Genomic DNA, 14741 nt, shown 5'->3' with positions numbered 1-14741 from the left:
AAATTTTAAGATAATGTATTGTAAAAAAAAATTACTCAATTAATATAATGTATCTAATCTTATGCCCCAAAACAAAATTCTAATACCGATAGGGTAGTAGAATGAATTGACATAAGTTAAAAAACGCATAATACATTACAAACAAAACAACAAATTACACTAATAATAATATACCGATAGGATACATTATCATTAATGTAAATATACACAAACTCCAAGTAAATTCTTTAAGGAATTTAGATAATATAATTTTCCTAAATTCTGAATAACTGCACCCACGATAGGTGAGATTGCAGTCACACAGAATATAATAAAACGCTCATAATCATACCAAAATTTGTATAAACCATAAGGTATAAATTTATATACAAAGATTATAGGCTTTAATTATATAAAGACCCACAAAATTAGTTCTATATACAACAAACTAGCAAATAAATTATACTTAACATATTGCTAGCAAACTAAGGAACTCTCCATAACTTTTAGATCCATGAGCCTATAGTATAGTAATAAAAATAATTATTCAATATTTGGTTTATACAAATAAGAGCGGCCAAAAGAATTTTAAATTTTTAACATGAAACATATATGTCAAAATTTAACCATGAGAATGTGGTAGTCATGTCATATACTTACATTTAACTACCATTTTTAATAAACAAAGTAATACCAAAGTATTACATGGTTAAATAATAAATCAATTTATGCTATCATGTCCTAATTGCCACACTAATATAATTGCATAGCTAAGAGAAACATAAACATCAATTAGAGAATTACTTTCATTAACGAAATTCTCTAAAGACGCAGTTATATAATCAATCAGCGTATGAAAATTTTATAATCAGATTTAGAGTGTCACATTTATCATCGTGAGTAGAGTTCAGTAAAATTCACAATTTAATAACTCGTGAAACTCAATATATTATACTCTAATGGTTTATTTATTAAACCATAAAATATTTCCCAAATATAAAATATGTACTAGTGGAAATTTTAGTTTCATGATTGCACTGGCAGAGGAGAAAGAAAACGTGTGCCACTTCACATTGGTCTTGATATTTTAACATACCATACATGCATGATTTATCATGTTATCCCATAGTTACATAGAGTCCACTCACAAACAATGAGTCAAAGCACATGTACTAAAGAAGTGCATCGTGTGCAACAGCAGTAGTTTTGAAAAGTCATAATGTGCCACGTCAGAAAGGAAAAATAACCAACTTATCCTCTCTCTCTCTTTTTTTTTTTTGCTACAGTGACATAACAAGAAACAAACTTTTCTTCACTGGTACGAAAAACGCAAGCAGCCAAGAACACATGGTATAGCACATATTGATTTCTTCTGATAAACTATGTTATAAAGATAAAATTTTGAGCGTTAACCACAGGTCTAAGAAGACTAAGAGCCCTCAAGAAATTTTCGAAGCTATGCATCACAGAAAGAGAATTTGTAATCGAAATTTTAGGGTTCATGAAACCCAAAACAAGAAAATGTTAATTTTTCACAAAGTACTCAATGAAATCATCCCAAATTTCAGTATGTAAGTCATATGGCTATGAGAATCAAAACCCCTCAACCAATTTCTGAAATCACGCATAGAATCTCAGGATCGAAATTGAACAAGGACGTTTTCCAACAAAACGGGAAAAGAACAGACACGTGATTAACAGGCACACATATAACTGAACAACCATAATCCATATCTACTTAGCTCTGATACCAATTGCTGAATTTAATTGACCCAAATAGATCATATAGACATAGATATAGATTATAGCATGTTGAAATTCAATAATGTAAAAGAAATTGTGCACCTTAAGTGATTGAAGAATCCAAGAGTATGTTGTTTGACTCGAGAATGAAAGTGAAAAAGGAACTAGGAGTGAAACTGCTCTCAGCCCCTGGTAATACGTTCTCAGGATAAACTGTCTAATGGGGCAGCAGTTTATATATTACCAGTTGAGACCAGGGTCCCCCTCATTAGGCAAAGTTACATGACCTAACCCATTATAGGACAATTACTAACAATAGCCTAATCTACCATCCATCATAATACATGTAATTGAATTAATTTAATAATTCACATAATTGATATTAATGACCAAACAAAATATATTCTAATTAATTGATAATGTTAATCCACATAACAAAAGAGAGAGTTAATTATAAATAAATCTAACATTTCTTTCACTAAAGAAATATGGAAGATTGGAAGTTAAACAAGGATTAACAGAATCGACAAAGAAGAAAGAATTTAATAGGGATTTCTGGTTCCTATCATCTGTTTATGTTTTCATTACTTCTAGCTGGTTCTTATTATTATAGCTTGGGTTAGAAAAATTGTTTTGTAATGTAGCTTTATTGAAAACTCTTCAAGTCCTATCATTGACTGCGTTACGCATAAGTGTAGTATGGACTTTGAAAAATCGGATGCAACAAACTTACAGTTTTTGTTCATAGTATATTCCGGGAATATGAAGGGTTATGTCACTACAATGAACAATTCTAACTGTCTAAGTGTGGACTTCGAAAATTTTAGTACTTTTTTCTTATAACTTAATGTGAGAGATATTTCCAAAATACATGAACTTGGAAATATACAATGTATTATTGCTTATATTAATTAATGTTCGAAATTAGAATAATATCTGGAGGTGGTATAGTGGTTGGTAACTTCTTGTACTACCAAAGTGTATTGGGTTCGAATCCGCGTCGATAGGATTCGAACGCGCGACCCCTTATGTGCTAAGGGGCGTGTCCACCAGATGAGCCATTAGAACAGTTGTGTCTATTGGTGAACATTAATACTCCCTCCGTTCCAGAAAGTTTGTTGTTTTGCACCATTTTTCAATATCACAAAATGTTTGTTGTTTTAGAAAGCCAATGAATTTTTTGATAATTTTTTCCACATATACCCTCATTTAATACATTTTCTCTCACTTATCACCTTTCATATTAACCAACCACAACTCTTCCATATTAATTACATTCTTCTATATCTAAGTATAATTTAATAGTTGCACATCATACTAGTAAAATTAAATAAGGGCAATTTAGTCAAATTATACTATCAATAATTGTTTTCTTACTCTTTGTGCCACAACCTTAAACTACAAACTTTATGGAACGGAGGGAGTAATATATAACGGTTTTCTGCAGTTATTTCTCCAAGAGATATATCTCTTCACCAAGGGATGTTAATATCTCTATATAAGGAGATATTTGAGCAGAAAACTGAGATAGAACAGATGCACGAAATTGGACTTCTTTATGGCTAATTTCTCTTCCATTTACTTTATACTAAATCATCTTCCACTTCACTAATGCATGAGTAAAGTGTGAGAATCATACTTCTGTAAACTATTATCAAAGATACGCTTGGTGTGTTAGTGCAAACCACATCAAGGAATTCAAAGTATCCTGAAGGGAATTCGCCGGTTTATCTCAGTTGCATCCAATATACATTAATTGGTGGGGGCGAATTGAACCTAAAGGTTAGTGCTTATGCACGCTTTGAATCTTCAAGTGCTTCCGTCATCAACATCTTCCTCAATCCAAGTGTTGCAGCATCTTCCCCAACAGAGATTATTTCCCAACAATCTTTAGGTTCAATTTTTCTTAATAAGGGCTGCATCACTCAAAGTTATGGGGTCTAATTTTATGAAATTGGACAAGTTTGATGGAGGAAATTTCAACCGATGACAGAAGAAGATGCAATTCCTTCTTACAACTCTGAAAGTGGTGTATGTTCTGAACACCGCAAGATCATTAGAGAAGAAAAATGAAACCATGGCTGAAACAAGAGGAAGACCAAATGAGATCAATTACACTTATGAATAGAGGTTAGTACCCCACAACCATTCGTATTGTGTGAAGACTATGAATTCTTAAGATTTGATATATCTTCTACATGCTTTAATATGATTAAGTTTACATGTGGTAGCAAAGCATGAGTTAGAGAATTAGTAGTTTTTCTTTAATGATGTTTTGATCCATAAATGATGTCTTAAAATTATTCTTGATGGTTTTAACTATTAATTTTCGGATGCATGAATATGATAGTTAAAATGAATGATTGAGATTATGTTATTTCTTCAATCTAGAATATATTGATGTTCATGTTTGAATGTGTTTAATTTTCATTCTTTATACATGAATGAATGATGTTTGAAATTATTATCAAATGTTTGTATCATAAGAATGTGTTACTACTTATAATTTAATTTTCGTTGCATGATTAGTGTTGATTATAGTTTACATTTGGAAGTTACTAAATGTGAAATGCGTTAGGCATTCTTATGAGTTTTAACAATGATGAAATGCCTGCAATTGAATTTTTTGCATATATTTTGGCTTTAAGTATTTATAATGCCAACAAAAACGACACAAGTGGTTTTCTTTTGATTGGTGGTAACGCTTGCGTGATGGCAATCGAATTGAAAGAAAACTACCAGACCAGGCATTGAATTGAATTGATGATATTCCTTGCAATGAATTAATCACATTAGTTTCACCGGAAATGGAAGTCATGTGTAAAACATTAGTTTAGTATTTTCATTGTCTCTTAAACAACATAAGTCTATGCCAATTAAGTGGCAATGCTTCTATTCAGTGAACCAGGGTGTGTGTGTTCGAAACTGTTCAAGGCACAATTTTTTTTTTTGAATTTGAAAGTTAAAATTTTTAAATTCATTAAAACAGTGTGTCATGGGGTTCGAACCCAGGACGTGTTTGTTAGGAGAGGATCAACAGACCACTTGAATAGATGACTGGTTATGCAATGTCTTGATAATGAAAGTATATATTATTTATATTTTCCGAAACATATCTCCAAATTTTCTGATATATTATATTATGGTGAATGGAAAATAAATATTTTACACATTGTAGTATGTGAAATTATTTGGAAACTATTAGATCTTCCACCAGGATCCAAACCAATAGGTTGTAAATGGATATTTAAAAAGAAAATGAAAAATTGATGGTCCATTGATAAATTTAAGGTTATACTTGTTGCTAAGTGATTTACACAAAAGGAAGGTATTGATTATTTTGATACATATGCACATGTTGCAAAAATTGCATCAATTAGGGTGTTGTTGGCACTAACTTCTCTTTATAAGTTTGTGATCCATCAAATGGATGTTAAGACTGCTTTCCTAAATGGAGAGTTGGATGAGGATGTGTAAATAAAACAACCTGAAGGGTTTATTGTCAAAGGCCAAGAACATAAAGTGTGTAAATTGACTAAGTCGTTATATGAGTTAAAACAAACACCCAAACAATGGTACCAAAAGTTTGATCAAGTTGTGCTTGCTCATGGATATAAAATAAATGAATTTGACAAATGTGTTTATAGTAAACTTCAGAATAAAGAATGTGTTATGATTTGTTTATATGTGGATGATATGTTAATCTTTGGCACTGATTTAAATGAGGTAGAAAAGACTAAATCTTTCTTATACAATAGTTTTGATATGAAAGATCTAGGTGAAGCAGATGTGATTTTAGGAATTAAAATCATAAGAAATGGTGAGAGTATTGGTTTATCCCAATATTGAGAAAGTGCTTAAGAAATTTGATTATTTTGATGGCAAATCAGTTTCGGCCCCCTTTTGATCAAAATACTAATTTACAACCACATAAGGGATGTCCTGTAGCACAACTTGAATATTCAAAGGCAGTCGGATGTTTAATGTATGTCATGATCTGTATTAGACCTGATATAGCACATGTTGTTGGTAGGTTAAGTCGGTATACATGTAATCCAAGTAAAGACCATTGGCATGTTGTTAATAGAGTATTGAAATACTTGAAAGGGATAATGAATTATAGTTTGACCTATAATGGTTATCCTTCAGTTTTTGAAGGATATACAGATGTCAGTTGTGTAACTTATGTAGAAGATCATGCTTCCACTAGTGGATGAATCTTCAACCTTGGTGGAGGTGCAATTTCTTGGGGTTAAAAGAAACAGACTTACATTGCCTACTCCACCATGGTTGCAGAGTTTATTGCTCTTGCTGCATGTAGTAAAGAGACTGTATGACTAAGAAATTTATTGTATGAGATACTTATTTGGCAAAAACTAATGAGACAAGTATCCATACATTGTGATAGTCAGTGCACACTATAAAAAATATACAGGCAAGTATATAATGGAAAATCCAAACATATTGTTAAAGACATAGCTATGTGAAGGATTTAATTTCAAATGGAGTAATCTCCATAGTGTTCGTAAGAACTAAGAAGAATCTTGCAGATCCTTTGACGAAAGGTATGACAAAGGAAATGATGTTGAATACATCATTGGGGAAGAGTCTCAAGCCCATATCGAATTGATCACCAATAGTGGAAACTCAACTCACACTTAAGTAAAATTAAGTCTTGAGTTCAATGGTGAAAGTACACTATGAGAGTGATTGCAAGTACTTAATTATCGATACATCCCAAAGAGTAGAAGTACTTGGACCATAAGAATAAAGTGGTAGGATGAAGGTTTCTTCTTAATGGACATATATTTGTTGGAATGCATAATTATGGGTGCATTTCTGATATAGTCTACCTATATGAGAATGAAGTGGGGCCGCTTCATAGAGTTAAAGGGCTTGATTCTTAAATTCTCATGAAAAGGATATGTGACACAAGGCCTTATTGAATGTGTCAAATTTAAAATTCTTTTGATAATACCGAGATTTCATGTGTAAGTTATGCACACTTGTTCCATTGAATAGTTTGTTCAAAGCTTGTCTACCAATTTCTATTCGGGATAAGTGGAACTCATTTCTTACTAAGTAATGGTTCAAATCGTAAGATACCATTATCTGAAACCATGATATTTCCAGAAATATGGATTTAGTTATATTTTGTAAATGGTGGGGGATTGTGAGAGATATTTCCAAAATATGTGAACTTGGAAATATACAATGTATTATTGCTTATATTAATTAATGTTCGAAATTATAATAAGATCTGGAGGTGGTATAGTGGTTGGTAACTTCTTGTACTACTAACGTGTATTGGGTTCAAATCCTACCTTTTGCTATTTTGGTTAATTAATTTAAATTGACAGAATTCAAAAATATATAGCAAAAGACACATTGATAGGATTCGAACGCGTGACCCCTTATGTGCTAAGGGGCGTGTCCACCAGATGAGCCATTAGAACAGTTGTGTCTACTGGTGAACATTAATAATATATAACGGTTTTCTGCAGTTGCTTCTCCGAGGGATGTTAATATCTCTATATAAGGAGATATTTGGGCAGAAAACTGAGATAGAACAGATGCACGAAATTGGACTTCTTTATGACTAATTTCTCTTCCATTTAATTTATACTAAATCATCCTCCACTTCACTAATGCATGAGTGAAGTGTGGGAATCATACTTCTGTAAACTATTATCAAAGATACGCTTGGTGTGTTAGTGCAAACCACATCAAGGAATTCAAAGTATCCTGAAGGGAATTTGCCGGTTTATCTCAGTTGCATCCAATATACATTAATTGGTGGGGGCGAATTGAACCTAAAGGTTAGTGCTTATGCACGCTTTGAATCTTCAAGTGCTTCCGTCATCAACATCTTCCTCAATCCAAGTGTTGCAGCATCTTCCCCAACATAGATTATTTCCCAACACTTAATAAGGATGTGAATTTTACTGCTGCTGTTTGAAGCTAACCAAGCTATTAGTAATCTCCCTGGAGCATTTAAACCCATCTTTTCCATGTCTTCTCGTTTTCTTTTTCCTGTTTTAATTGTGAGTACAATGGTTTGGCATTAAAAATGTATCACAACAATGACGAGCAACAGAACTTCGGCTCTGCCATGAGCAGCTCAATTTCCAGAACTTATGTGTTCTTCCAAAATTATATCTCTGAGCACCTCTAATCCAAGTGTGTTGTTGGCTGGAGGCTGAATGTGCGGTGTGAGAGAAACGTCTACGGCGAAGCACAACGTGGGATGTACCTGCGAAAGGCGCACTCCGACGCTCGAGTCACTTTAAGAACATAGAAAGAAACTTAAAGTCTTAGAAAAATATCTACTGAGAAGAATAAGTAATACTTGTGTAACTAAACGATCAAACATATATTTATAAAGCACATTGTAATATGTATTTGAGGTTCTTGGGCCCCGTTTGGAAAAACAGCTTAATTAAGCGCTTATGGTCATAAGCGCTTATGATATAAGCGCTTATTCATAAGCTATTTTTAAAAATTTATTGAAATAAATTGAAAATAAGTTGTACATAAGCATAAGCTGTTTCTCATAAGCTATCATGAGTAGCTTATGAAAATAAGCTGAAAATAGCTTATGGTCCTGCCATAAGCTGTTTGCATAAGCCCTCCCAAACACTGACATAAGAGCTTATGCTGTCAGATAAGCTTAAATAAGTTCTTCCAAACTGGGCGTTGGTCTTAGTAAAGCCTTTGAGGAAGACTTTAAAGATAATGACAGTGTTTGGGTAGCCTTAATGTGTTTACACCATAAGAAAAGCGCTCATTTGCATCTGTCAAAAGCCGACGTGTTAGAAACCCAATTCTAAGGTATGAGACTTGAGTCCCACATTGGAAGTATGAAATTCTAGAGATAGGGCTTTGGACTCTCCAACTACAACTAGTTTTTGTGGTATTGTTCTCCCAAGGTTCTTATCAATTGGTATAAGGGCCTTCCACCATGTCTCTAAGCTGAAAGCGAGTGGCGCGGGTGGTGACGCCGACATTGCAATGTTCACCATTGGCACATTTGACTAGTAAAAGGGCTAGTGCACAACTAGCCCCCGTGGGCGCCAGGGCTGCAGAGCGTGGTGGGATGATAGGACCCAATTGCAAAGTACGTGATTTGAGTTCCACATTGGAAATATGAGATTCTAATGTGGGGTTCATATAGGGTTTTGGGCTCTCGAGCTACAACAACTAGCTTTTGCGGTATGGTTCCCCAAGATTCTTATTATACGCTAACAGGAAAAAAAAGTGATGCTAAAGCCGATTTAGCATGTTAAAAGGGTTGAAGCTAACTCGTACAATCGGTTACAAGGTCGATGATAATAACTCCCTGACATGCGCAACACTGAGTGTGAATCATCATTGGATCCTAGTAGAGAACATTCTCGAACGTATCTCGCTGAATGACTCCCTAACTCGTACAATCGGTTACAAGGTCGATAATAATAACTCCCTGACAGGCGCAACACCGAGTGTGAGTGATCATTGGATCCTAGTAGAGAAAATTGGATCCTAGTAGAGAACATTCTCGAACGTATCTCTAGCGCCCCTGCACCAGTACTCAATGCCCTGGTTCCGGCAACATGAAATTTAGGTGTTTTGTGAAGACTTAGCTCCCAGGCGACAATGCCCAACACCTAGCCACCATCCTCTGATTTTCAAGATGAATTTTAACTAGCGCTAGGAAAGTTGGGCTCCCAACGCTAGGTAGCAAACCATTTAAGATCAAGGTTTTGCGTTTTTTTTTTTACTTTAATACACTTAGGAGAGGCTGGGAGGCAGATTCTAAGGCTTGTAGATCTGCTAGGGCTTGATATATATTCCCAAATCATATCCATGGGTTCTTTTGGTTTTCTTCTTTATTCCTCTTTCATTTTCGTAATGATGTGTAACTAAATATCATGTGCTAGAGGATGGTGTAATTCATTCTTTGATTATGATTCATAGCCCTGGGTTCTTTTATCTTCATTAGTCTCTTTCCCGTTCTTAATTGCACCTAATGATCATTGGATTTTTCTATCTAGTTCAATCTTTGTTGGTAAATTAGTTTGTATCAAAGTTTTGGAAAATGGTTAATTGAGATTTTTGCTATCTTAGGGATAAGATTTGTTCCAGTCAGCCCTAAAAGGTCATATTACCCGGTGACGTTACGACTGGATTTTTAGGTTATGATCTTATGTAGTCACTGTGCGGTCAACCATAACGACCTGGTACAGGAAGAGGCCACCCCGACATGAATGACAAAATGATCGATTGGCCCGGAAAAGGGTCAAGACACGCACATAAGTACGATGCCATCAAGCCAACTATGCGCTCAGAAGTCTGACATGGATTCTCTCTTTTCTCTCTTACTGACTTTAGCGTCAGAGTGTCTTCTACAAGTATTCCCCTCTCTGCTCAGGATCAGCGCCATCACTATCTCAGACTAAGGCACGATTGAGTTTCACCACCGAGCACGACAAGAGAAGCAATCCAAATTTTGAGAAGAACAAGATCAATACCTAGTTGTGTCGGTTTTAATGTCGAGCTATTAATGAATTGATTAGGTAGGATTGAGGGATTGACTCTAGTATCTTACTTGGTAGTTACACTTAGTTAAGAAATTTGTAAGTGAATAACTTAGCTTAACACCTTGGGTAATTGTTATTAAGTCATATGAAATCAAAATGTGTATGAACATAAAATTATGTCAACAAATCATTTCTTTAGCACGTGTTTTCTTTTTTTTATCCTAACTTTTCTTTATTCACTTCTGGTCGTTTCCTTTTTTTTTTTTGAACTCTTCGTCGTTTCCTTTTCCTTATTAAAAAAGACTACAAAAACATTTCACTTCAAAATTTGAATCATCCTTCCGGTAGTTACTCCATCGGTTCCTATATAAGTGATATTTTAAGATTGTTGCACAAGTATTAAGAAATAACAATTAATGTTCTTGTTTTATAAAATTATCATCTAACTTCTTATTATGCCTTTTATCTCTTTAGCAATTTTAAGTTTTCAATTTCCTACCACCAATAAATAAATGGTATAATTGGTAAAATATAAATAATGCTCTATTGATATTAGTATCAAATAAATAAGAACAAAAAAAGAATGAAAATAGTATCACTTATATAGAAACAAAAGGAGTATGTTGGATACAACAACCTTAATTACACCTTTACATATGTAAAATAAATTTTGGTACTCCCTCCGTTTCAGAATAGTGTCTACTTAAAGAAGATGCACACATATTAAGAAGTGCAATAAATATTATTAACTTTTTAAAATATATTATTTATTTTCCTAGTTTGTCCCTTAATGTGTATTTCTATCTCTCCTTATTTATTGTTCTCAGAGAGGTATTATTTGGATAAAACATCAATTAATATAACCTTGGAATTATAAGTGGACAGTTATTATAAAATAAATATATTTACTCTAAGTAGACACTTATATTGAAACATAGGAAATGAAGTATTTTTCATTTAACCCCGTTGAAAACTCTTCCAACCGAACACCACGAGATTAATGCAGAAACCGGTAATGGAGTGCCGTGTAGTGAGACAAGAGTACCACAAAAATACCACTCCCTCAACCTCACAAAAAATAGACTTTTCAATAGTAACAATTTAATTTGTCACAATCTTGCAAGTTGCCTCTTCATCTGCTTCCTTATGTGCACTTATTGCATGCTACTACTCGATACTACTCCCTTCGATCCAAAATTATTGTGGTTTAAGGTTATGCACATAGTTTATGAGTTTATTAATTGTTGTTATAATTTGATTGAAACACCTTTATTTAATGAGTTATATAAAGGAGAGAGAATGAAAATCATTGGTGTCAACAATTTGTGAGAATTGTGATTGGTCGAAATAAGAGGTGGTACTTAGGAGATACAATATTAAATGATGACATGAATGAAAGGGAATGAGATAAAGTATTTTGGATATGTAAAACAACAATGGTTTTAGAACTTAAAAAAAAAAATTGATAAGCATTTGTAATTATATTGAAGAGAAGTACAAGGAGTACTACGTGAAACAAAAAAGTTAAAACTACAATAATTTTAAAACGGATGAGTATGAATTTAATTTGTCACAATCTTGCACCTTTTCATCTGCTTTCTTTTGTGCACTTATTGCATGCTACTAATTGATGTCAATTTAATTTGTCGCAATCTTGCAAACTGCCCTTTCATCTGCTTTCTTTTCTGCATACCCGCAAGTTAACTACGTCCTCTGGTCTAATATTCAACATTGTCCATATATTTTATTTTGCGCATATGCGTGAGTCTTGCGTCTATTTATTTTTTCTCTTCTATTGCGTTAATTTCAATATTTTTTTTTGTCTTCAAGGCACCCATTTAAAAAATGGTTACATGTTTCTTTTAACAAATATTTTTCTTTGAATTTGAACTTGAACTTTCATCCTTATAAAGTTTAGTTTGCTTGTCATTAGGCCAACACCTTGTCGGTAAGTGAATTTTAGTCTAGTATAATACTACCTCTGTTCCTTAATAATTGTCAACTTTGAAGGAAAAAATTTATTTATACATATCTGTCTACTTAACATTTCAAGAGAGTAATAAATGATGTTTTTTCTAATAGTACCCTTGTAGAAGCAATAAATAAGGAAAGATAAAACACACTCTAAAGGGTAAAATGGGAAAACAAAATAATTCTTTTTTGAAAATTAACAAAGTTAAATACACTCTTTAATATGTGTGTTTCTTCTCTCTCCGGACAGTTAAATAGGAACGGAGATAGTAATGTACTCCCTCCGTTCCAAAATTATTGTAGTTTAAGGGTTATGCACATAGTTTAAGAGTTCATTAATTGATGTTATAATTTGACTGAAACACCCTTATTTAATATGAGTTATATGAAAGAGAGAGATTGAAAATCATTGGGCCACTAATTGGTGAGAAATTGTGATTGGTGGAAGTAAGAGGTGATACTTAGGAGATATAATATTAAATGAGGACATGAATGGAAGATAATGAAATAAAGTGCTTTGAATATGCATGTGAAATAACAATGGTTCTGGAACAAAATAAAAAAAGCTAAAAGTACAATAGTTTTGGAACGAAGGGAATATTAATTATAAATTTCCTTTTTATTCTGAAACTTAATTTTATATTTTATTTATTTTTACTTAAAAATATATAATGACATTAATTTATATTTTATCAACCATAGCTTTATTGCTTTGTCATAGAAGTGAGATTTATTTGTACTTTGGATTCTAGCACTCCTTGTGCTAGTTTCATACATTTTGTTTGTCCAAAATAAATCAATAGATCCTCAGTGTTGTCATAATGCTCTTCCAACGACAGCTCTGCTTTATCGTAGGCAAATTTTACAAGTTGGACATGTTTTTGGGTGTCTTTCTCTCAAGATCTTTTGCATTTGTATTTAGGATTGTTTGCTTTGGATCAGTTGCATTGTCTTCAGGATTGTTTGCTTCTGTGACAGTTGTGGGTGCGAACTAGTTTTAGTGAGATCTCAGGTTTTTGGGATGATTTAGGTTTTCAGGAGTGGATTGTTGTTATACATGGGCATGGTCGTGTTATTTTTGTGTTATATGCTTGGTCGATATGAAATTGTGGGTGTGCTATGGTCTCAGGGGCTAGGTACCAGTGCATCATGTGGCTGCGACGTTGATTCAAAGTTGTCACTTAGCATATCCCATGACGTGTATTTTCGGGCCCAACATTGGGTTACTTGGTAGCCTCCTACGACGGGCTGGCTTGGCTTGAATTTGGATGACAGTTGTCAGAGTAATCTTAGAGATGCTAGTTGTGGAGGCCTTATTCTTATTGAGGTCGGTGGTTATGAGTCCTCTTACTTATAAAGTGCTCAACACTCACCTAATCATCCAATGTGGGATTTATTAATCACACTTGAATTTCCAATAATCTCCTCTCAAGTGTGAGTCTATCTCAAGTAAATACCTCCAAATACTTGCACCGTCGTTGGGTCAACGAGATACGCCGCCTAGCCACTATTGCTAGGAAAACTTTCGACACAAGAAGCCTTCACGATGATCGCACTAACCATCGGCTATGATACCACTGTTAGGCCGCAAGAGGATAAAATCGGGGGGATCATCACATTGGGCTAACAAGAGCACACCACAAGTGAATTAGACACCACGTCTTTCACCCAAAACCTTAAGGCATTGGATGTTATGGGGCCAAAATTCATTTTCTGGTTTTTATTTTAGAGGATGAAGGAAATGATGAATAAATATTAATCTTTTATTGTAATTATTTTTTGGGTTTCTATTTTTTTTACTATAATCACTTTTTTTTTTTTAAAAAAAATTAACCTAATGAACCTAGTATAACAAGTCAAAAGGTAATACTTGTGTACAATTATACAAGAAAAACTTGTGCTTCCTAAAAGGCTCCGTTGAATCTATACCCCATTCGGGGGTGGATCCAGACCTTATATATCAGTGTGGCTAAACACAAAAGAAATTATAGACTAAAATATATTGAAAATATTTTGTTTGAAAAAGAGAAATATTATAGATAAAACCATGAGAAAAAGTTTCTCATGGAAATAGAAGAGATTACGGTCGAAGAAGGACTAAGTTTACAACAAATTATAACAAAAGAAACAAAGTGAAAACAACAATACAGTAAAGAAACAGGAACAATAAAACAGAGAAAATACAATATCAAGTTACAACACTTATCAAAACACAGAACATACGACACTTGACAACTGCTTACACAGACTGCTACCACAAATACCAAACTCAAGCAAAACTGCCTATACAAGAAAAATAGAAGAAAACTAACGAACACAAGGAAATTGTGAATGTACAAGAAAAGACTAAAGAGAGCAATTATAGTAACTTGATGTTTAAAACTTAAACAACAATTTCATAGTTTAGATATTTGTGAATGTACATATAGAGAAATTATATCTCTAAGAAATTTAAACAAACTCCTTAAATTATTTTAGAAGAATCTTCTGGTTCTATTAGAATTAGATGTTGAGTCTTCTCCTTTGGGT

Source organism: Lotus japonicus, chromosome 1, assembly GCF_012489685.1.
Source record: "Lotus japonicus ecotype B-129 chromosome 1, LjGifu_v1.2".
NCBI classification, from domain to species: domain Eukaryota; kingdom Viridiplantae; phylum Streptophyta; class Magnoliopsida; order Fabales; family Fabaceae; genus Lotus; species Lotus japonicus.
The sequence above is the reverse complement of the archived record's forward strand: the minus strand, read 5'-3'. Positions refer to the sequence as shown.